The sequence below is a fragment of the Puma concolor genome, chromosome D3, assembly GCF_028749965.1.
Source record: "Puma concolor isolate L17-30 chromosome D3, mPumCon1.1.hap2, whole genome shotgun sequence".
Classification (NCBI taxonomy): Eukaryota; Metazoa; Chordata; class Mammalia; order Carnivora; family Felidae; genus Puma; species Puma concolor.
The window spans coordinates 51,260,502-51,285,288 of record NC_141678.1 but is presented as its reverse complement, the minus strand read 5'-3'; the positions used below and the strand labels follow the sequence as shown (position 1 = coordinate 51,285,288).

Sequence of the window (24,787 nt, the reverse complement as noted above, 5' to 3'; positions counted from 1 at the left end):
GGCTTGGCTTTCCATTAATGATTAGGCTAGTCTACTATTGTGCTCGAAATAAGACAAAACTATGCTCTTTGGTAAACAGTCAAGGTTTCCAACAATCCTTCAGTACTGCCATATGCAACTTACACTATTGCTTGTGACACATTTTTAGACATGAGCAGATATGATTAAGGAAAGAAATAGCACTATGATTTCTGCATCAAAACTAGCTTCTCTTGAGGCGACTGAGTTTCTTAAAGCTTCGCTAAGTAGTTGAGGCTGTCCATATTGAAAATTTGTTTAAGTAGTTTCCAAAATCTTTTTTTCCCCATCAGGATGCTCTAGGAGCTTTAAGAGTCTATAAGGCAGTAAGTGGAAAAGTGCTATAAATCATTGAAATTTTAGTTCCTACATAACTAAGAAATTAAATTGATATTCAGTTCACTGCCCACAGTTTAATTCAAAGCGTTATTCATTTTATGAGATACTATGAACAGTTTCATTTGACTTCCTCCTTCATCCCTTTGATAATCATAAAATGTAGTCATGTTGTTTTCTGTTTTCCTAAGGTCAAACCTGTAATGTCTTTCTAAGTGAGGCTTTTTAGAATCGACAGCCTCTTTTATGCTCCCAGACCTTTAACAAAAAAAAAATTGTTTTATAAACACTAAATTCTAATCAAACTCAACCTGTAAATTTATAATTAAATAAAGGGTGTTTATTTTATTAAGCATGCACTAGACTTTACTGCATACTGTTGGTGGTTTCTTACAAAAGATTGTGAATATATTTGTTTTTCAAATAACCACGATATCTATGTTGATGTCCCTACGCCTTCGGTACAGCTCAGACACAACTTATTAGTGACCAGATGTGACAGACAACTACTGCTGTTTTACCATGTTTACTAAAATAGTTGTCCATGCCTTAACTTTTGTTGATGGAAAACCACCATTGAATTTATTGAGGCATTTTGTGTTATGTATTTTTTTAATTTTTTTAATGCTGACTTATTTTTGAGAGAGAGAGAGACAGACAGACAGACAGAGCACCAGTGGGGGAGGGGCACAGAGAGGGGGAGACACAGAATTCAAAGCAGGCTCCAGGCTCTGAGCTGTCAGCACAGAGCCTGACACAGGGCTCGAACTCAAGAGCTGTGAGATGATGACCTGAGCTGAGATCAGATGATTAACCAACTGAGCCACCCAGGTGCCCCTTGTGTTACATATTTTTAACAGAACACTTCTAGGCCAGGCAATGTTGTATCTGCAGCGCTTACTCCCTTCATTCAGCTCTCTGTAGTTGTTAACTTAACAGAAAGCCTTCCTTAGCATCTAAAATAGCATTAATTCAGTCCCATCTCCACCAGTATCCATCCTTTTTTACCTATTTTATTTTTCCCTATAGCACTTGCCACCTAAAAAGTATTATCTTTTTAAAAAAAATTTCTTATTTGAATATAGTTGATATACAATATTACATTAATTTCAGGTGTAAAACATGGTGATTTGACTTCTCCATACATTATGGTATGCTCATTAAAAGTGTAGCTACCATCTGTCACCATACAACACTATTAGAGTATTATCGACTATATTGCCAATGCTATGCCTTTTATTCCCGTGACTTATTCATTCCATAACTAGAAGCCTGTGTCTCTAACTCCCCTGCACCCATTTTGCCTATCCTTCCACCTCTCTCTCCTCTGGCAACCATCAGTCTGTTCTCTGTATTTATAGGTCTGATTATGCTTTTTTTGTTTCTTTGTTTATTCACTTGTTTTTTTTAGATTCCACACATGAGTGAAATCATGTGTTATTTGTCTTTCTCAGTCTGATTTATTTCACTTAGCATAATACTTTCTAGGTCGATTCATATTATCACAAATGGTACCATCTCATCCTTTTTTATGACTACATAATATTCCACACCACATCTTTTGTATCCTTTGGTCTATTGCTGGACACTTATATTGTTTTTATATCTTGAATTTTATAAACAATGTTTCAATAAACTAGGGGTGTATATATGTTTTTGAATTAATGTTTTTATGTCTTTGGGTAAATAAAGTATTGTCTTTTGATTTGTTTGTTGCCTTTTTCTCTTAATTATAATGAAAGCTCCAAGAGAACTGTCTCCAGAAAGTATCTATTTTCCATACTTCTATACCCCCAAATTATATCACATTATAAAGTATATACAGGGTACTCTATAAATATTTGTTGAATAAATGAATACACAAGCTCTATGAAATATTCATTTTTGGATTTTTGTTTCTCAGTAAAAAGAGGAGGAATCAGCCACATAAAAGTTACCTCTTATTTTGGAACCAGGAGGTTCCAAACCAGGTCTTATTTTAGTGAGCTGATTACCGCCAGCATTCATTGGCTATATCTAAAAATTCTCCCCGAAAATGATAGGGAAGATAGCTCAGGTAATGAAAAAATACAGACAACCTAATGTTATATTGCCAGTCTTAATTCCCTGATTCAATTATGTTTAAAATAGGATACTGCATCAGAAAACATCAAAAGAAGTAATTACGGTGCACACACCAGTGAATGCTGCTGGTAGTCTGCCCAGATCCCCTTGGTAAGTGGATTCACTGGTCCCCTAGCTACTGTGCATGTGGCTGACAACAAACCAGATGCCTCTCCAGAGAATTGCACTCAGCCAAACACGATCTCAGGAGACTTCTCCCCCCACCAATGAGCCATTGATTGACTGAAAGGGAATCAACAAATTGATTCCCCTTGCCTCAAGGTAAGCCTTTATCTGCCCTGTAATTTGGTCCCCAGAGTGTCCCTTCTAGGATAAAGCTAAAGCAAGTCTCCACCTAAGACCACAGTCTTGCTTGTTGTCTTTTTTCTCTGCAGTGCCCTGTTTTCCTCACTCCTTGTCTTCTGAAAGTGGCCCCTAAAAGGTCACTGGAACAAGAATCACGTGGAAAACTCTACTTCTGGGACTCTTGACCCAGAATATCCAGTCGCAGTATTTTTGAAAAATTTTAAGTCCCTTTGGCCGAAAGTTCATATGTTCTCCTGATTGTTTATTTTAAATCCTCCTATGATCAGAAGTGATTCCAAACATATGGTGGTGTTAGATCCATAGGCTAAATATAGATGGACATAGAATCAGGCCTGCTGTTAAATCCAGAACAGTATACTGTCCTGGTAGAACTTATACTGTCCTTCGTGTAGAACTGTATACCAACAGAATTGAAACTTTCCCAAGGATGTCTTATATGATGGTAAAATTGTAATATCTAGCTTTCTAGTAAACCGGTGCAATGCCTGGACCCATATAAAATTATATTGGCATTTTGATGACCAGTTTATCAGAGAATACTGATTGTATCTTGCCTTTATGCAGTTTAATGATCAACCAGATTCTTAGTACTTCAAATCACTGGAGCAGTGTCCTGAGACACTCTGTCCTTGCACCTTCTGTATGTGCTACAATTCCTTGACCCTTGTGAATAATCGGGCAAAACTCCAAGTGTGCTAAATTCCTGGGCTTGGTCCTGGTGGACTTTAAAGGACAGTTGCTTTAGATTAGTGCATATTATAATGCTGTATATTAAAATTTCTTGAGGGACCTTCGCCAAAATAAAAATCTCTGGTTCCACCACCAGAATTTCAAATATAATTTTTCTAGATTGTGGCCTAAGTGTCAGTATATTTTTTTTAAGTCCCTCAGATTATTCTAACTGTGCATCCACATTGAGAGCCACTTCCTGGGATGATTTTAAAATCAAAAAGTGTGATGCCAAGTTCCTACAAAACATTAAGGTTAGCACTTTTGAGAACAGTAGGACTTTGTCCTTTCAGCCTTCTCTGGCAATATTCTACTATATATAGTTAAGGTCTTCTGTTAATTGCATTGTCCAGAATTTCTGCCTTTCCTTTTTTTTTTATAATTTTTTTTAACATTTATTTATTTTTGAGAGAGAGAGAGAGAGACAGACAGACAGTGATCCAGGGAGGGAGAGAGAGAGAGAGAGAGAGAGAGAGAGAGATAGAAGGAGACACAGAATCTGACGCAGGCTCCAGGCTCTGAGCTGTCAGCACAGAGCCCGATGTGGGGCTCAAACCCATGAACTGAGACATCATGACCTGAGCCAAAGTCAGACACTTAACCGACTGAGCCACCCAGGTACCTCCCTTTCTTTTTTATTTTAAGATTTATTTTTATGTAATCTCTACCCCCAGCATGGGGCTTGAACCTATAACCCAGAGATGAAGAGTGCCGTGCTCTACCAACTGAGCCAAACAGGTGTTCCCAGAATTCTCTCTCTCTCTCCCTCTCTCTTTGCCTATAATAGTAGCTCTCAACCAGGGACTATTTGCTCCCAAGGACACATTTGACAATGTCTGGAAGCATCTGTGATTATCTCAGCTGGAACAGTACTCCTGGCATTTAATGAGTAGAGGCTAGAAATTCTGGTATATTCCTATAATGCACAAGACAGACTCCACAGACATAGCAAAGAATTATCTATCGCAAAATATCAATAGTGCCAAGATTGAGAAATCCTAGTTTACACAAAAAACCATTTATTTCAGAAGTTTATCTTTAAATTCAAGGTCTTTTTTAAAGGCACTATAAATATCAAAGTAGCTCCAATAAAAGGCATCCCAACACTATTAAAACAGATGACAGTAATCTGACAATAATTTAACTATGCATTCAGTTCTTTCCATGACTTTTAAACTTCTGCGCCATGACTGATGGTACTATAAGAAGTGTACTTTCAAAATTCCCTTGTTTGACTGAGTGAAAAACAATATTTGGATCCCTCAAATTCTCTGGAGTATACTTCTATTCAGGGTCATCTGTTTGATTTGATTCAAGATAGAAAGAGTAAAAGCCACTTAAAATGAATCCTAGATAGAAAGTTACAAACATAAGACTCTTCAATGTGCCCTCATGTAATCTTTAAAGCAGATATTATGTTCAGGTTTCAGCAGGAAATCAATCCCTTCATTATTGTCGTAATGGATATACACTCCTGCTGGTGCCTAACCCAACTAGCCATCTCCCCCAAAAGACCAGGTCTCAAATGTATACATACTTTTTGTCTTCTTACACCCTTTCTCCTTGCAGAACTCTGCTCATCTAACTCTGCATGTTTGTAGTGTAGCTTTTAATCAACTGACTTCTACCCTACTTCCTCTCCCAACCACCAGCCCAGCAGCAGGCACAGGGCCAAGCTGGACCAATCGACCCTTCCTCACAGATGCTGTGAAGAAAGACTCATGGGGCAAAATCTGGAGGCATCTGAAGAGCGTCTCTTGGGGCCAAGACCCACATGTCCCGGCAAGTTCCTATTCCTCTTCTCTATTCTCAGTTTCTGTGATTAATACCATCTTCCCAATAAAATATATTTTCATGTTAATATGAGTCAAAATCCTAGTGGATTTTAATCTTGTTTATAGGGAAAGAAATTTTATGTACTATTTATGTACCATTTACCAGCTGTGTGACCATGAAGAAGTTATTTTCTTTCTCTATGCCTCAATTTTTCAGCTATAAAGTGAGAATAATAATAATAATAATAACTAACTCATAATGTTGCTGTATGACAGTCCTTATAAAGTACTTCAAAAATTCTGGACTCAGTAAGAACCACATGATTTTTATCTTTGTTATCATTATTATGTGAATAATACATAGTGTTCTATGGATTTTGAGATTGGCCTTTTAGCTTGCTTACCAATTGAAGTATTTTTGGGACTAATTCTCTTTGAGTTTCTAAGTAGAAAAGTATATTGTCTGTAAGTAGTAGATTATAATTCCCTTCTTTTTTTTACATGTTCTTACATTGTATTTCTCTTAATGTATACTTTGTGAATTTTAAAATTCATAACTTTTATGGATTCTTAAAATTATTTTCCTTTTGTTCTTTGTGAAATAGAATTTTAAAGTCCAAAATTTCAAGTTTTCGTTAAACTCTTTAAACTTTAAAATTTTGATTACCATTATTTATTTATTATTGCTTCTTTCCCATATACTCCGACTACCCCTTCAGCCCTCCAGCTCCCCCTGGAAATCATATTTAATGCATAGCCATCTCTCACTGTGCCCCTCGGATCTGTTTTTATTTGTTTGTTTCTTTGTTTAATTTATATCCATTTCGTCTCTGCTCTAAATTTCCTTAATTTATCTTCAAATCTGATGAGCTTTGTGTAGTGTGCACTTGAATCCTCCATTACGATTTTATTTTGAAAACAGTATTGTTATCTTACTGCTTTCTTTTTGATAGGTCATTGAATTCCATGATTCTTTTTGATAGGTGGTTTGTATCCCATGATTGTTTCATTTCCATGTATGTGATGTTTTCTAAGAGTCAGTGGAAAGTCAGAACATTCACCACTGGTCAGTGGTAATGAGGCTGCACCCCTAATGGTGTCAATGGAGGCCATGTAGGGAGCAGTAATAGGGGACTCCGTACCTGTCAACCTGGATAATGCAGCAGTAGCCTTGTGGGAAGCCAGAACTCTTGCCTCCCTCCAGTACCAGGAGGGAGAACCTTCCCATCCCTAGTGTCAACAATTATCAATGGGGAACTTGCATTGTACCCAACCTGGATGTAATAAGGTGGCACTCTCTTCCTGGCCTTCTCTGCAAGAATACAGAGAATACCAAATAAAATGTTTAAATAAAATGAAGAAGCTAATTATACATTACCAAAAATATCTAGGTTTTAATAAAAAAATCACTTGTCATACCAAAAATCAAAAAGATCTCAGAGGAAGATAACAAACAACTACTAACATCAGGAAACAAGACATATCACAATAGTCTCTGCAGACCTCAAAAGGGAAATGAGGCAATACTGTGAACAATTCTACATGTATAAATTGGACAACGTGGATGAAATGGGTCATTTCCTTGAAAGCACAACCAAAACTCACCCTACAGAAAATAGATGATTTGAATAGATCCACAGCTAGTATAGAAATTGAATTCATAGGGGCGCCTGGGTGGCTCAGTCGGTTGAGCGTCTGACTTCAGCTCAGGTCATGATCTCATGGTCCGGGCATTCATCCCTGCATCAGTGTCTATGCCCACAGCTCAGAGCCTGGAGACTCCTTTGGATCTGTGTCTCCCTCTCGTCTCCTGCCTAACCCCCTCCCCATTTGCACTCTGTCTCTCTCAAAAATAAAAATAAAAACATTTAAAAAATTAAGAAATTGGGGCGCCTGAGTGGCTCAGTCAGTGAAGCATCCGGCTTCAGCTCAGGTCATGATCTCGCGGTTTGAGTTCAGGCCCCGCATAGGGCTCTGTGTTGAGAGCTCGGAGCCTGGAGCCGCTTCGGATTCTGTGTCTCCCCCTCTCTCTGCCCATCCCATGCTCATGCTCTGTCTGTCTCTGTCTCTCAATAATAAATAAATGTTAATTTTTTTTAATTGAGAAATCAAATTCATAAATTAAAAACTCCAGAAAAAAAGTCTCCAGACTTTTCTCTGGATGGTATCATCGGAGAATGCTACCAAATGTTTAAAGAAGCAACACTGAATGCTTTCCCCCTAAGCACAGGAATACTACTTTCACTAATGAAATGTCTACTTTCACTAATCTTATGCAACATAGTAATGGAAGATTTTGCAAATGCAATAAAACTAAACAAAAGACATACGAATTTTAAAAATTATTCGTATTTGCATATGACATGATTGTGTGTGCAGGAATTTTGAAGAAATCTAATGAAACATATCCCTAGAGCTAATATCCCTAGGCATCGTATTCAGCAATGTCACAGGATACAAAATCAATATAGAAATCAACTATATTATCTATATGTTAGCAATGAATATAAGAACACCAAAATTAAAATACAATGCCATTTATAATCTCAAAAAAAAAAAAAACCAGAAGTAAATGTAAATCTAACAAAGCACATACAGGAATTTTATGCTAAAAACTATAGGGGCTCCTGGGTGGCTCATTCAGTTAAACATCCGACTTTGGCTCCATCATGATCTCACAGCTCGTGAGTTTGAGCCAGCGTTGGGGTCTGTGCTGACAGCTCAGAGCCTGGAAGTTGCTTCAGATTCTGTCTCCCTCTCTCTCTGCCCCTCCCCACTGGTGCTCTCTCTCTCTGTCTCTCTCTCAAAAATAAATAAACATTTAGGGGCGCCTGGGTGGCGCAGTCGGTTGGGCGTCCGACTTCAGCCAGGTCACGATCTCGCGGTCCGTGAGTTTGAGCCCCGCGTCTGGCTCTGGGTTGATGGCTCAGAGCCTGGAGCCTGTTTCCGATTCTGTGTCTCCCTCTCTCTCTGCCCTCCCCGTTCATGCTCTGTCTGTCTCTGTCCCAAAAATAAATAAACGTTGAAAAAAAATTAAAAAAAAAATAAATAAATAAACATTTAAAAAATTTTAAAAAACTGTAAAATGTTGATGAAGTAAATGAAAGGTGGCCTAAGTAAATGGAAAGATACACTATGTTTTGTTTTGTTTTGAAGTTTATTTATTGATTTTGAGAGAGAGAGCATAAGTCAGAGACAGGCAGAGAGGGAGAATCCCAACCAGTCTTTGAACTGCCAGCACAGAGCCAGATGTGGGGCTCAAACCCACAAACTGTGAGATCATGACCTGAGCCCAAGTCAAGAGTCAGAAGCTTAACTCAACACAGTAAAGATGCCGATTCTCCATGAATTGCTCTATACATTTCACAAAATTCTTACCAAAATCCAAGCAATATTTTTGGAAGATATAAATAAAATTATTCTAAAATATATGTGGAAAGGTAAATGAACTAGAATGGCTAGAACAATTTTGAAAAAGAATAATAAAGGGAGAAATATACCTAATTTCAAAACTTATCATATAGCTACAGTATTCAAAACTGTGTAGTATTGGTGAGAAATAGACACAGATCAGTAGAACAGAATAGACAACTCAGAATTAAGATGCAAAAATATGCCCAATTTATTTTTAATAAAAGTGCAAAATTAATTCAATGGAGGAAGGAAAGCCTTTTCAACAAATGGTATTGAGACATTTGGGCTTCTTTAGACAAATATAAATAAATAAATAAATAAATAAATAAATAAATAAAACACAAAAAACTTTACCTCTTACAAAACTAATTCAAAATTTAACTCATAAAGCTATAAAACTTTTCGAGGCGTGGTAGGGAAAAACCACTGAGATCTAGGTGAAGGCAAAGAATTCTCAGATTTGACCTTCAAAGTATGATCCTTTAAAGGAAAATTTGATAAATTGCACTTCATCAAAACTAAAACCTTTTGTTCCACAAAAGATGCTCTCAAGAGGATAACAAGACAAGCTACAGAGCCGGAGAAAATATCTGCAAACCACATATCCAACATAGGACTAGAATCTAAAATAGACAAAGTATTTTCAAAACACCACATTAAAAAAATAATAATAATTCAGGTAGATAAAGGACAAAGGACATGAAAAGAGATGTTTCACTGAAGAAGGTATGCAGATGGCAAAGAAATACACGAAAAGATGTTTGACATCGTTAGCCATTAGAGAAATGCAAATTGAATCACACTGAGCTATGACCACACACCTATCAGAATGGTTAAAATAAACACCACTGACAACACCAAATGCTGTTGAGAGTGCAAAGATGTGTATCACTCATACATTACTTGCGGTGATGAAAAATGGTACAGTCACTCTAAAAACCAGTTTGGCAGTTTGCTTAAAAATTAAACATGCAGCTATCATATGAGCCAGGGATTACACTCCTGGGCATTTATCCCAGAAAAATGAAAACTTATGTTAATGCAACAACCTAGATACATCTCCAAAAAATTATGCTGAGTGAAAAAAAAAAAAGCCAGAATTATGTCACCTTGTAAAATTCCATTTATTTAGCATTTTGGATATAACACATTAATAGAAGTAGAGAACAGATTAGTAATTGCCAGGAGTTGAGTCTAGGAGGTAGTTGTGGCTATAAAAGGACAACAACAAGGATCACCATAGTGATGGGCATGTGTATCCTGACTGTATCAATGTCAGAATTGGTTGTAATATTATGCTAAAGTTTTGCAGGATATTACCATCCAGGGCAACTGGGTAAAGGATATGTGAAATCTCTCTGTATTATTTCCTGAAAGTGGATGTAAATCTACAGTTACCTCAAAATAAAAAGTTCAACAAGGAATCCGAATTATAAATGATAATGAACATGGTAATTTTTCCAAAATGAAGACTGAACGTTAGGTAAAATGTATTTATTAAGTCAGGATTAATGAAAACATAGTTTCATATGTTGTCTAAAAACTCTCAACCTAATGAGTGTTATCAGAAACAATTTACTCTGGGGGCACCTGGGTGGCTCAGTTGGTTAAGCATCCCATTTTGGCTCAGGTCACGATCTCACAGTTGGTGAGTTCAAGCCCCACCTCAGGCTCTGTGCTGACAGCTCAGAGCCTGGAGCCTGCTTCGGATTCTGTGTCTTCCTTTCTTCCCCCCTCCCCTGCTCATTATCTCTCTATCTTTCTCTCAAAAATAAACAGAAAGAAAGAAAGAAAGAAAGAAAGAAAGAAAGAAAGAAAGAAAGAAAGAATTTACTCTGTAATAAGCTAAATTCATATCATAGGGCCTACTAATAGATTTTGTTAATTTGGTTACAGTCAGAAATTCTTTACTACACATACTTTCAATTATCCCCATCCATGCAAATGTGTAACTGATTATGTATTATTTATACTTAATGAGAGAGAAGAGAATCACTGTCTCGTATTTTTAAATATCCCTCCTAGCTTTATATCTCTCTGAACTTTCAGAGTTACCAAAAAGAAAGTGACAGAACCCCAAAGATATATGATTCTTCTCTTACTCTGGTTCAAAACTTCTCATAATTTCCTCCATTTTATTTCATATATTATTGCAAGCTAGATATCAATTCTGTTTTTTTTTTTCAATTCTGTTTCATCTGCTGATATTACAGACAGAAAACGTAATTTGTCTAAGAGTACTGCAAATGAAAAAATGATATTACTATCTCATGGGGGCTTCTTATAAATTTAGGTACATGAACTATATTAATAAAATTAATAAATTATAGATAATTGTTTGCTATAGCTAACAAAAATGTATAGCATTCTTATAATTTGTAAAAACACATTACTAACAACTTACTAAAAATGGTTGGCGCTCCATTAGTGTAGAAGATTAAAACAAATACTTAACCCAGTAATGGAGAGTCATGGGTAACAGATTTATAAGGAAGTATGTCTAAAAAAAGAAATTGTGGAAAAACACAGTTAAGACATCAGAAAGGACTGGTGGGGAATACCAAGTGGGAGAAATGCAGAAATAACCTGCTCGCATGTTCCAAAGAAGTAAAATTAAATTCATTTTTTTTTCAAAGCAGTTTTCACTAAGAGAACACAAAATTACCATTTTGACAGAAAGCATTTATCTAAAGGAATATTATAGACATCTGCACATGGCAAAGAAAATGAAAATGCTTTGGCTACAGTAAGAATTTTTCTTTTGTTGTCATGTAAATAATCTTTGGCAAAAAACTATGATGGTAGCATTGAAACAAATGTGTATTTAAATATGGATGTTTAGTGATGAAAATGGTATAGTTATTTTCTGATAAAGCACATAAACAGAGAACATTACTCAAATTGAACATTAAGTACAGAGATGGAGTGATATCTTTGCACACATTTGTAACAAATATTCTGATTATGAATGTTTTAATCCTTTTAAAAGCATGCCAATTACAAATCAAACCTTTGCGGTTTCCTCCGTCATCCCCTTTCAATAGTCTCTATTCCAAAATTTTATCATGGGGTGCCATTTTAAATCTTTCTCGTGGAACCAACTCACAAGAAAACTCAGGCATTTTTCATAATAATGTATTATTTTCTTATTTTTGTGTTAAGTTTATGTTCATTTGTTAAAGTAATTCAAATATCATAAAACTACATGAAATTTTCTCCATTTCCAAATATTTTTTTCATATATTTTTTTTAATTTTGGGTTTTTAAATAAGTCAGCATCTGGCCTTCCATTCTCAGGCTTTAGCATATATATTTTTTAAAATACAGTATCGTAATAGTGCCGTATGCTGAGAGATGGTAGCAATACTTGTGCTGAGCATAGCATAACATGTAGACTTGTCAAATCCCCATGTTATGCACTTGAAACTGATGTAACATTGTTTGTCAACTATACCTTAATTAAATTTTTTAGTAAAAAATAAATACCATTATATTTTACAGAACACTCTCTAAGCACAAGTACATAAATCTAACTTATGAGTCCTATAAAAATATATTCAAAATAGTTATAAATACATATAAGGGTTTAATACTTAATCAGAGAAGGATATTCTTTTCCATGTTATCCATTCATATAGCTTGACTAAAATACACTTATTTGGGGGGCACCTGGGTGGCTCAGTCATTAAATGACCACCTCTTGATTTCAGCTCAGGTCATGGTCTCACAGTTCATGAGTTTGAGCCCCATGTCAGGCTCTGCAGTTACAGTGTGGAACCTGCTTCAGATTCTCTCTGCCTCCTCTCTCTCTCTCTCTCTCTCCTCTCTCTCTCTCAAAATAAATACTCTTAAAAAATGCACTTATTTCTTTTTTTTAATTTTTTAAAATGTTTATTTTGGGGAGAGAGACAGAGCACAAGTGGGGGAGGGGCAGAGAGAGAAGGAGACACAGAATCCAAAGTAGGCTTCAGGCTCTGAGGTGTCAGTACTGAGTCCGATGTGGGGCTCGAACTCATAGACCACAAGATCATGACCTGAGCCAAAGTCGGACACTTAACCAACAAAGCCACCCAGGTGCCCTCCCAACATACACTTACTTCAACCATAATAATGAAAAGTCCTTATATATTTGTCCCTGCTTTAAACTTTCATTGTCTCAACAGATGAAATATTTTGTATGCCTCCAATCCTATCCCTGCCTTGTATTTGGAGAACACCCACTGTCATTGAAATATCCTTAATCAATGATTACTTTAAACTTGCTCCGAAAGAACAGCAATTGCCAGTTTTCTCTCAAGTTACAGGAAGGTAGAGTGTGTTAGACAAGGCTCTCAGCAGGGGACTACATGCCTTTTCAGTCGGCTTATACCAGTCTCTTACCAAATCCTTCCCCCAGTTTTAATACGTATACAGACTCTAATGGAAGAAATGACGTCAATAATAAGGTGAAATGCCATCTATGAAATACAATCATTTTATTCAGTGTCCAGAAGACAAAGTCCAGTTGGAAGTGGAAAGCAAGAATATGATCTCTGCTTGTAAAATCCTGAACGATAACGAGGTTTTCCTACTAAAAGATAAACTCAGGACTGAAATTGACTCTTTCTATAGAAAATACCCAAAGAACAAAGCGTGTTCACACAGGGAGAAATCAAGCCTGATTATACCCTCTAAATTGAAAGGGGGAAAAAAATTCCAAATCCTGCACAAAGAAAGCACGCGGTCAGATATGTACAACTGCTGGCAAAAACAATTCAATCGACCATTCGTCCTAAGATGTTTGTGTGACTTCTGAGAAACAGGGTGCTTTTCTAACAAAGATTAAGTTGCGTCCACTGTGAGTGGTACCAGCTAGTCATACACTGACGTGTCATAGAGGACAGATAGGAGCTAAGACCAATACAAAAGGAGGAAGAAAAAAAAAAGGAAGCATTGATGATCAAACAGCTAGTTGTTCGCAGATTTCTTTTTTAAATCTCCTTTTACAACTAAGCAATAGGATGACTTCTAACAAAGAGCAACAAAAGTAGTGCAGAAAATTGTTTACCTTGAAACAAAAAAAAAGATCACTCATTTCAAAGCAAAACTGCGGTACACAGCATTCTACAGCAAGACTCAAATAACCATGTAAGCATTAAAGAAGAATTCCTTTGCACAATAGGAAGAAAAAAATATCAGCTAGAGAGTTCTACTTTTGGCCTAGTATGGCTAAGCATGTATTAAAGGCATGAGGGGGAGAAAAATTAAAAAGCAGAGACCAGCAATATTTGACAAGAGCTAAATTCTTTAATCCAGTTCCTGTAAGATCCCATTTAGATTTCCACATGAGACATAAACAGCCTTGGAAATGGTTTTCAAGAATCATTAGGTTTACAAAATTTATGTACAGCTTGCAAAATTTGCATTGACCAAGTCCACATGTATCAATTCATATTTACCTCCTTTATCCTGTCAATCAGTTCTAACTATATAGTTTCTTATGTAGTTAAAAAACAATCAAGGACAGTTTACGTGCCGGTAGACAGTAAATTAAAACTGTTTTATTATTACATCATACACCAATTATGGCATGTACATATACATATTTGTACTTATGGATGTGTACATGTATATATGCACTGATGTATCAGAATTTGTACACAAATGCAGTGTAACATATTACATGCATATGTAAAATGTGCATTAATATGTCTGTATATTATTTATAGTTTGTACATAGCTATATATATCCAGTTTTTATATATCTGGTTTGTACATTCTTTTATACATATATATATATGAGTACATGTGTGTATATGTACATATATGCATGTATACACAGAGAGAGAGAGAAAGAAAAAGAGGCAGAGAGGCAAAATATATTTATTTCTTCATTTAGTAAGACGCTTATCAAACTTTCCTATAGATAATCATCTTACCAATATAACATTTAATTTTCAAGTGGTGACTAAAGCTGTAGATATGTATTCTCTTGCTTCCTGATTGGTTATATATTATAAATAAATATTTGCATTATTTACAGATGATCTCTTCCAACACCACATAATGAAAAATATTGAGACAAATCAGGAATAAAAATGTTGAAACAATATTTTGAACTAGGTTTGGTAAAGTTTTCTGGATCAGTTTCTCTTCTCTCACTGTACTGTGAATATAGTATATCTCCATTAAAAAAACTAAACTTCAGCCATATAATTATCTACTATCTTGAGAGGGTCTAAGGTTCTAAATTTATACCAAAACTTGTTTGAAATTTGAAACTTCTATAAGTAGACAGGCAATAAGGTGAATAGAATCTCAAAGGAAACTTTTAGCAATCAAAATAATTTATTAACAATAGATAATATAAAAGATACATTCTCCAGATTACTTAGGTACATTTAGTATATTACAATACTAATTTTGAGACAGATGGTTAAGACTACTATCAACCAAGTGGATAAAGTTGGATTAAGAGAAGGAGATGAAAAATCCTTTAAAATATTTATTATAAATATTTAAAAATTGCTATGAACACATAAAGGAACCAAGCTGATCAAAAATAACATCTAGAATTTGAAGACTGACCTTGGGATAGCTAATATTCTAAATACTTGAATGGCATTAACTTCTTTAATTTTCACAACTTTGGGAGATGAATATTATGTTTAAACGTATTTCAAAAGTCTACCTATATCTATATCTCAATGCCTGCATTTACCAAATCCAGACATATTTTCCTGGATTACAGGTTAATTACCCTTAGCAAGGTAATAAAATGTACTCTCAACCCCTGTTTCCTAAAGTTTTAATAAACATGCTGAACTAAGGGGTAGATGCCATAGAACTCTCCATCTAAGTATGGTGGCAACCTCTGAATTTAGTCTGGACATATTTGGACTGAACAATCTGACTAGTTTGCACATACATGTATGCCTCTGAAAACATCAATGTAGTCAAAACAATAAACATGCCCTCACCTCCAAAGTTGCCTCACGTCCCTCAGAGTTTCTCTCTCCCATCGCTTCTTGCTCGGCCATGCACAATCAATTACTGATTCGCTTTCTGTCACAACTCCATCAGTCTTTTGTACTGCATCCTTCCTAAAGTCACTTCCTACTTAGTACTTTTGTAGATTCCATACGATTTTCTATATAAATGATCACTTTTGAAGTACATAAAGACAAGTTTACTTCTTTATTTCCAATCTGAATGACACTTATTTATGTTGATTGCTTTATCGTACTGACTAGAAGCCCCAGTACAATTTTTACAAGTGGAGACAGCAAACACACTAATCTTAGGAGGAAAACAATTAATGTTTCCTCATTAAGGATGACATTAGCTGTAGGATTTTTTGACATCCTTTATAAGATTGAGAAACTTTTCTTCTTAGTTTGCTAAAACATTTTTTTATCATGAAAAGGATTTTTTCTTCAGCTTTATACATTGTTGAATTTTATTGTCTGAAGTTTTCATATTTTTTTGCATTTATATACATGAGGAATTTTGATATATACATTTTTTCTTGGAATATCTCCATCTCGTTTTGGTATGAAAGTAATGCAGTTTGCACATAATGAATTGAGTTAGATTGCTTCCTCTTCAATTCTGGGGGGGACGTTTGGCTAAAACTGGTACTATTTGGGAGACATTGTAGTGAGACACCACCTCAGCCAAGAGGTTTTGTTATTTTTTTGTTGTTGTTGTTAAAAATTTTAAGCTATAAATTCAGTGTATCTCATAGGTATAGTGCTATTCAGATGACTGATTTATTCTTGGATGGACTTTGGTAATTTGTCTCCTGCAAGAAATTTGTCCATTTTATAAAAAAAAAATATATAGGTATTTGAATGTTTTTAAAGATTTCTATATTATGCTTTGTAATATTAGAATATGTAGTAAAATCACTTCTTTCATTCTTTTTTTTAATGATTTATTTATTTTTGAGAGAGGGAGCAGAAGGAGGGGAAGGTCAGAGAGAGAGGGGGACAGAGGACCTGAAGCAGGCTCTGTACTGACAGCAGTGCGCCCAGTGCAGGGCTCGAACTCACAAACTGTGAGACCTGAGCCAAAGTCCATGCTCAACCAACTGAGCCACCCAGGCACCCCATCTTTCATTATTAACATTGATGATTCATATACTTTCTCTGTTTTTTCTTGATCAGTCTGGCCAGACAGTTATCAATATTATTGATTTTATTTTAAAGAACCAAGTTTTGATTTCATTAAGTTTCTCTATTTTTTGTGTAGGTTTTGTTTTCAGTTTCACTGATTTTCACTCTGATCTTCAATTTAATTGTATTGACTATTTTGGTTTTGTTTACTCTTTTTTTTTTCTTGCTTTTAAATTAGATGCCTAGGTCAATGATTGGAGACTTCTTTTATTCAGTTAGGTGTTTAGTGTTATAAATTTCCCTCTAGCGGCATCTGAATAGCCCAGTCAGTTAAGTGTCTGACTCTTCATTTTGGTTCAGGTCATGATCTCACGATACATGGGTTTGAGCCCTGAGTCAGGCTCTGCTCTGACAGTGAGGTGCCAGCTTGGCACTTGTTCTCTCCCTCTCTCTCTGCCATTCCTCCACTCATGCTCTATCTCTCTCTCTCAAAATAAATACATATTTTTTAAAAAATTAAAAAAATAGGGGTGCCTGGGTGGCTCGTTTGTTTAAGCATCAGACTTTGGTTCAGGTCACGATCTGGCGGTTCTTGAGTTTGGTCCTGGGTTGGGCTTGGTGCACACTTCACAGCCTGGAGCCTGCCTCCGATTCTGTGTCTCCCTCTCTCTCTGCCCCTCCCTTGCTCACACTCTGTGTTTCTCTCTCAAAAATAAATAAACATTAAAATTTTTTTTAAATAAATAAAAAAAAATAATTTTCCCTCTAATTTCTACTTTACCTGTATCACATAAATTTTGATATGTTGTGTTTTCAATTTCATTACATTGAAAAATACTTTCTAACTTCCCTTTGAGTTCTTTGACTTATGGGTTATAGAAAATGGTGTTATTAAACTTCCAATCATTTGAGGACTTTCAGAAATCTTATGTTGTTGTTGATTTCTAATTAAGTTTATTATGGTCAGACAACTTACTATGTCTTAAATTTTTTCAAAGTGTTTATTTATTTTGAGAGGGAGAGAGGGAGTGTGTGCTTAAAAGAGAGAGAGAGAGAGAGAGAGAGAGAGAGAGAGAGAGAATCCTAAGCAGACTCCACACCATCAGCACAGAGCCCAACGTGGGGCTCAATTTCAGGAACTATGAGGTCATGACATGAGCCAAAATCAAGAGTCAGAAGCTTAACTGACTGAGCCATCCAGGTGCCCCCATATATCTTAAATTTTTAAAAATCTACTGAGAATTTTTCCATGTCCCAAATGTGGTCTACTTATACATACTTTCTGGCAATTTAAAAGGATGTATATTCTGCTCTTGTTGAGTGGAGTATTCTATAATACCCATCAGATCATGTTGGTCTATAGTAGTCACGTCTATGTTATCTTACTATTTTTTTCTCTCTTTTCTTGATTACTTAGGGAGAGGTTTTAAATCTTTGATTTTATTTATTTATTTACATTCTATCGGTTATTGCTTCATATACTTTGAAGCTGTGTTATTTGGTGCATAAACATTTACGATGCTTATATACTCTTACGAAATTTCTTTCTTTAACCCTGGAATAGTCTTTATTTTGAGATTGGCAATGTCTATATCAATATAGTCACTCCAGTGTTCATGATCAGCTTTGGGATGGTCCATATTTTTTTTCCTTTCTTTCCTTTTGTTTCGTTTCCTTTTCAACTATTTATACTTTATGTTTAAACTAGATTTGTTGTAGGATACATGGAGAGTTGGGTCTTGCATTTCTATCCAATCTAACAATCTCTGCCTTTTAATTGAGATATTCAGGACATTTATATTTAATATGATTATTGATATAATTGTATTTAAATCTATCATTTTTCTATTTGTTTATTTTTCTATATCTTTTTTTCCTTTCTTTCTTCTTTTGGATTGTCCATTTTTATGATTAAATTTTATAACATTTTTTGCTCATTAATTATAAATTTTCATAAAATTTCATTTTATTTGTCATGGATTTATTGTATTCATTTGCAAGTTAACTGAATATATGTGAAAGTGATACTGTGTTACTTCACATGCACATAACAACTTTTATCAAAGGTTAAAAATTGTGGCCTATTACTTCTTCTAATATTTTTCTGCCTCTCCTTCTAATTACATATTATACATTAGTCTAGGACTAATTACTCTCTTCCAGAAGACAAAACCATTCTTAATAGTCTAACCAACACCTCCTGAATTATAAGAATGTCCATCTAATGTGGCTTAGGGAGCAGGCACTATTCCCAGCTTTGTATGAGCTGCAGTTAGCATTCCCTCAGTCTTTCCATGTGGTTTTCCCAGCCTCAGGCATTTTCCTGATGTGTAAATGCTAATCAGTACTCAACTAAATACTGGAAAGAACACTGCAAATCTCCACTTTCTATTTTAGTCTCTCTTCTCCCATACTCTGGCCAATGAACTCTAGCCTTCTTGGCTTCCCTGAATACCCAGCTTAGTCCTTTCAACTCAGGGAGATGGCTAGTCTCTGACTCTGGCCTGCTCTGTTCACCTCTAATGGCTCTACTTCATGGCCTGGACATTTTTCATAGGCATTTAACCGTGGAGATGACAGGTATCTCCTTGTTTGTGTCCTCTCAGAAATTCCTGGCCTTCATTTTTGATGTCCAATGGCTTGAGAATGTTATTATATGTATTTTATTCCTGTTTCTTAATTGTTTCAGGAAAGAAGATAAATCCAGTTATTGTATTTTCATCTCTGCTAGAAGCATAATTAAGTACTTATTTTCAAGTAATAAGATTACATTGTTTATGCCACTTTACATCTCTCTTTTTACTTTAATAAAATTTCTTTGAAGTTAAATCGTACCTACTAACTTTTTTGGAGTTGATTCTTAAAGTAAACTATTTCTAATTCCTTTAGTAAAGAACATGAATTTGTAAAAAGCTAAGCCTTTCAATGTGTATAGCACCTGGGAGCAGAAAAATAAAAGATATTAAAAACAAAACCAAGAAAAAGTCAATAGATAAACCTTTTACTTTAGACTACCAAAATACTTCTGAGAGCCACGTGATCAATAAATGCACATACTGGGGTGCCTGAGTGGCTCAGTCAGTTAGGTGTCCAACTCTTGATTTCAGCTTAGGTCATGATCTCAAGGTTCATGAGTTTAAGCCCTACATTGGGCTTCACTCTGACAGTGCAGAGCCTGTTGGGATCCTCTCTCTCTCTCCCTCTCTCTCTGCCCCTCCCCCACTGCACATGTGCATGAGCTCTCTCTCTCTCAAAAATAAGTAAACTTAAAAAAATGCATGTCTTTGCAATTTCCATATTCCTTTTGTAATCATTAATTTAGCATTTAAGGAATGAAATCTCATCCTAGGACCAAAACAGATTGGCAGACATGTAATTAGGGCCCAAGTTACATACTACAGATTGAAGAAATAGTACCTCTTACTATTACACAGTTTGGATTCATCTTAGCAAACAAAGGCCTTTTAAATTCATTACCACTTCTTTTTGTGAATTAATAATACAATATGTCAGAACTATAAAGATTAAGTTAGTCATTAAACCACCACTCCAGGTGGGAGCAGTTATATTACACAGCACATAATGTCTATGTTTTAAAAATGCATTATGTATCTATAACATATATTAATCATAATTTTATGAAATCAGAATAACATTTTATTTGGAAAAAATATTTAACAAATACCTATCTGTTTATTATCTATCCAAGTTTAGGATGCTATAACAAAATAATGTAGACAAAGTGGCTTAAAACAACAGAAATTTATTTCTCAGAGTTCGAGGGTTCTCAGAACCCAGAGTTCTCAGAGTTCCGGAGTTCCAAGAATTTATTTCTTGGAAGTCCAAGATCAAGTCCAAGATCAATTCAACAGGGTTGAATTTTGGTGACAGCATTCTTCTGGGATACAGACTGCTGACTTCTCATTGTGTCCTCACACGGTGGAGAGCAGAAAGGGGAAGCAAGCTCTTTAGTGACTCCTTTAAGGACCCTAATCCCATTTATTGGGCCTCTACTCTCAAGACCTCCTGTAATCCTAATCACCTCCCAGAGGCCCCATTTCTTAAAGCCTAATGTCTAATGTGTTAGAGAACTATGGTTTCAACATATGAATCTCTCAGGAACATAAACATTTAGTCCACAATTCATTCATTTATTCTATCTTTTCTCTTCTTTTCTTTTTTCCTTTTTTCTTTTCTTTTTCTCTTCTTCTCTTCTTCTCTTCTCTCTCTTCTCTTTTCTTTTCTTTTCCTTTCTATTCTAAATTTTTTATCATTTTATCTATTTTTTGTGTTTGACATCAGACTCCCCTGGCTTGAAGCAGGGCAATTGCCTTTTTGGATATGACTTAATTTCTTTATGTTTCTAATTTCTCACTGTAGAATATAAGAAAAATAATCATCCCTCTTTATAGAGTATAGGGAAAAACTTGATGGAAGTCCATAACACAATGTTTGACCCTTTTCCTCAATAAATGTAAAATCTGCTAAAATCTCGATCTCAATCATTTCTCATTATCTGTGGGTTTTGGTTCTGCACTGTGTTAACAGAGATAAAGCCCAGATTTTTGTTTGTTTGTTTTTTCTTCATTCAACCCCACTTAACCACTTAACAAAAGATGATTTCATACTGTATTAAAATCTTGATGAAATAGAAAGGCATTATATTACAGCAAACATTTTTAAATTTTGAAATATGACTGGTCAAAATCTGTAACTATCATAGTCTTTGGGAATTCTTCACAGGTAGGTATTTCTCTCCCCTTTTTAAGTTTATTTATTTAAGATGGGGGGGAGGGGCAGAGAGACAGGAAGAAAGAGAAAATCCCAAGTGGCTCTGTCAGCACAGAGCCTGATGTGGGCCTCGAACTCACAAACCCACAAACCGTGAGATCATCACCTGAGCCAAAATCAAGAGCCAGATGCTTAATTGACCCAGGTCTTCACAGGTAGATATTTCAAAGCAATTTTTCCAGGCTCTTCTCAGTCTCCCAGTGGACTATACCCACACACAAATCCTGTGAAATTCTTATGTAAAGCAGTCTTACCCAGCCAACTCTCTCTCCTCATATTTTAGACTAAATAGCTTTATTAGGTGTGTTTCTACACAATTCCTGAGATGAGTTCCGTAATTAGCTTTTACCTGGCTTTTATCTTGTAGAAAAGAAGGAAGGAGGGATAGCGAGAGAATAGGAAAAAAGGAAGGAAAAATGGGAGGATGGAAGAAAAGTCTTCAGAAACCAGCCCACTTAGGTATAAACAAGAACATTTTAAAGAAATCTCCTCATTCAATACAATATAAACTCTGTGTCCTCTTGCAAAAGGCAGAGAGCTCAAAATGATCTTTTTTACTGTTTAAATAATTTTGTCTGAAACTTGCTCTATGAATTGTCATCAATTAAAGTGCCTCAGATGCTAAGCTTCTGCCCAATTAGCAACTGTGTGTGAGTTTACCATAGACATAACTTGATAACACTGCATTTTCCCAAACAACTCATTACAAGGTAACGGGGTAATCTGACCTTTAAGGTGCTTTCCCATCCTGAGATTTTTAAAAGGCTGTGATTTCCTCAGGTATACACAAACCTCACTGAAAGTTTAAAGGATTTTAGTAAGTCTTCTTCAAATTCATGGAAAAGGCTAAATGCTGAGTTCTGAATGGTTCACACAAATGGATTTATATGCTAATGTTACCAGAGATGTAGCCAGTCTGTATTTATTGACTTGATGGCTATTGTCTACCATAGACTTTTCTAAAATATTCCTTACCATATTATCTAAGAAGTACAAACTGTAAAGGCCATTGAGGTTCAGAATTTATCTATACGTGGGTGTGTCTGACGCATTAGCTTAGGAAATGATCATCTGAAGGCTTACCAGCCTCTTGGAACACAATGTCTCTCCTTGAATTCACCTCCCAAACATTAAAATAAAGATACCGTCACCTGGTTTCCTTGCCTCGGTGAGGATTCTACAAACACTGCAGTATTTGGGTACACTACCTTTATTTATGTCTTTTCCCAGGGCTTCTTTCGCTAACTGTTCATATTTTTCTTCCTTTGTTACGTTGTGCCCCGTGGCATAGCTCAGTCAATCAATTATTGCAGTCAGGGCTGATGCTGCAGGATTCAAACAAAAGCCCACCAGCAACAAAGAAACAATGGCAAGAGCAAGCTGTGGTCTGTGTCACTAGATCAGCTGATCAGTCCATGACTGAATTGTTTTTAAATGTATGTCAATTCAAGAACAGGGCTCAGAGTTATATCTGAGGCATGAAAGAGAGGGGGAGGTGTGATTCCAAAACAGTTTTCTTCATAACAGTACAGAGCTGACCTTGCATTTAAAGATAGAGGATGGGAGAAAGCCATATGAAAGTGTGAACAGTATGAATAAGTGCTGTTTATAGGGAGCTGTTTTAATACTCTTGCTAAAGCTGAACAATAGAAAGAGACAAAGCTCTGAAAAATGCATGCCTTTCCCTGTGATTGATCCCTTTATCTTTCGATTCCTCTCCAGATAATAAAACGCATTAACAGGGCAAACAAGCATCAGTGCCTTTATTTTCCCCAAATATGAGATATATCTTCCTTATTTAGAAATTTGCTATTAGAGCATTTGCTATAGCATATTTCTGCCCCCATCCCTAAATGCACCCCTGTTTAAAAATAAAGAATTTGACATTTTGAAGTGAAAATCTGGAATTCCTTATAGAAATCTTTTTTGTTTTGTTTGTTTTTGGAATTCATGAACTCATTCTTGGCACAAAGGTACCTGGACTGATGCTAAAAATAAAATAGACTTTGAAGTGAAACAGACCTTGTTTCAAACCTGGATGACACTAGGAAAAAACCCAGGACAATTGCCAGATGAAAGTAAATGCTCAGCTTACATCAATTCCCATACTCCCCCCGCCCCAACTTTTAACCATGTTATTTCTAAATTTCTCTAGGACAACATAATTGCATAATAGCAATACATTGTATCTTAAATACACATTTAAGGAAAATACACATTGAATATCGACATTGTAGCAGAGAGCAGGATAAATGCTTCCACCCACTGTGTCACTGGCTTCTCATCATGACTCTTCAAGGTGCCCCCACCCCCCTCACCCCTTGCTTAAGGAAACTCCATTCTAGAGTTCTTAATAACACACTGACTGCATGTGGTTGTATGTGACAAACAGGTTTGGTTAAATCCAAGGATTTTTTGTTGTTGCTGTTGCTTTTCATGGGTGGTCTTCAAATGGTAAGGCGAATTAGAATCAACTCCAGGGGTTGAAAGAAAACAGACTGCTGGGCCCAGGCCCCAGAGTTTCTACTCACTGTGTCTAGATAGGGCCCCTAGATAGGGCCCCATGAGTTTGCATTTCTAACAGGTTCCCAGAAGGGGACCACACTTTGGAAACCACTGCTCTATACTGTGCTGCCTCTCATTGGAAAGATGTACTTGGGGTAGGCCACTCTTTACTACCAACAAGATTTGCTACTCAAGGTAAAATACTTGAGGGACACCTGGGTGGCTCAGTTATTGCTGGATACTGTGCCTTTGTATAAATATACCAGAATGCATTGACCTAATCTTGTGTTAATATACATTTTGTGTTGTGTTGTTTCCATTTTTTTTTCCTTATTACTGTTATTACAAAGGTGTGCTGAACATCCTTGGTAAAAGTGTTTATGAATAAATATAAATTTTAATTTTCTTTGGAAATTATCACCTGGAAATTATTACTTTGGGGACTCTTGATTTCAGCTCAGGTCATGATTTCACGGTTCACGAGATCAAGCCCCATGACAGCATGGAGCCTACTTGGGATTCTCTCTCTCTCTCTCTCTCTCTCTCTCTCTCTGCCCCTCCCTCACTTGCTACCCCTCAAAATAAATAAACATTGAAAAAGAAAAGAAGATAAAATACTTGAGAATCATTTTAAAGATGAAATACTATATGGTGATGAGTTAAAATTTTTCAAGTTCTTGATTTTTAGACATG

The 24,787-nt window shown here is 35.8% G+C and overlaps 1 long non-coding RNA gene across 3 annotated transcripts in view; it reads left to right on the top strand.

The window, feature by feature from the left end:
- The window catches only part of LOC147575565 (uncharacterized), a 97,261-nt gene extending 90,131 nt beyond the window's left edge, over nucleotides 1-7,130 (top strand). Inside the window, exons 8-9 of one of the 3 annotated variants that reach the window (XR_015242518.1) lie at nucleotides 2,485-2,568; nucleotides 5,166-7,130. This is a non-coding gene — a long non-coding RNA (uncharacterized LOC147575565). The remainder of the gene's footprint in view (nucleotides 1-2,484; nucleotides 2,569-5,165) is intronic. The other 2 variants (XR_015242516.1, XR_015242519.1) reach the window with 2 other exon arrangements.
- The last annotated feature ends 17,657 nt before the right edge of the window (nucleotides 7,131-24,787 follow it).